The sequence below is a fragment of the Limulus polyphemus genome, unplaced genomic scaffold (genome assembly GCF_000517525.1).
Source record: "Limulus polyphemus unplaced genomic scaffold, Limulus_polyphemus-2.1.2 Scaffold188, whole genome shotgun sequence".
NCBI classification, from domain to species: Eukaryota; Metazoa; Arthropoda; class Merostomata; order Xiphosura; family Limulidae; genus Limulus; species Limulus polyphemus.
In genome coordinates this window covers 869,236-870,447 of record NW_013665798.1, presented here as the reverse complement: position 1 = coordinate 870,447, position 1,212 = coordinate 869,236, and positions in this window count along the sequence as shown.

Genomic DNA, 1,212 nt, shown 5'->3' with positions numbered 1-1,212 from the left:
GGATGATGTCTGTTCGTGGCAACTCTGGTCTTTTCTACGTGTCCTCTATTCTTGTATATAAGTGCGCCAGATAAAGCGAAATTAATTAATCGGAACTGAAATAGCAGACAGGGAGATTTAAGATATAGACAGATAATCGAGTCAAGCCGTAAGTAAAATGCGTAAATCATTGTGAATTATAGTGTGTGTTTAAGTTAGAGTGACTGTGGAAATTAAGTGTATTGCAAAGTTGTATTGAGAAATAATAAACTAGTTTTATTTAAGAAAGGACCTGTATCGCTGAAGTTCTCGGAAATAATATCTACGAAAAATTAAAAAACGAACACAGACGTAACAATATCATTAAACTAACTTATGCAGCTTATTTCATGAGAAGTTAAGAGACTTTTTGTTAAGTTGTAACTGAAACTGTTATTACACTTACAGGTTGCGAAGTTCAAGATCCTGGCATCACACTATACATAGCCACAGAATCTATCATTCACCATTCCTTGGCAAACAAGAATAAGTACAGTTTTAGTACTAAGAGAAAAGGTGTAAACTCCACGAATTTTTGTAATAAGTTAGCTATTTTCTATCATTTTCAATATTTATTAGCCTGTGTAGCGCTTCACTAAATCAAAACCTTCAATGAACCACTAGGCGAAATATTTACATTCTAAAACTACTCATATAAATATGGTGTTGTTTTTTACTATGGAAAGAATTTATACTCAAACACTAACATTATTTTTATGTCAACATCATGTATCACCCCTTGAAACCATTGGTGTATAAGGATATTTTTGTGACAAAAAAGCATAATACCAAAAGGGAAAAAAGAAATGTTTATGTTTCGGCTCTTTTAACTTTTTTTTTCTTTAACATTTCCAATATATCTATATATATTTATATATCTTTAAGTAAATGACAACATTTTAGTTATGTGTGAGTTACAATCTGAGTGATAATAATAACTGCGTATTTTGGGTACCTATGTTTTATGCAGACTTTTCTTCGGAAGCTACAAAGAAAGTAGAACGTTTGAACAATATGTTTGTTACCAACGTCAGAATCCTATTTTAAGAGGCACAAAAAGAGTTGTGTGTTTTAACTTCATACAAGGAATAAAGCAAACATACAGAGGCATTGCATTACTTAAAAATAAAATTAAGTAAATTAGTTGATAGTTGTTGAGAAAGCTGATTTTTTACTTAACTGAAATAATAGTTG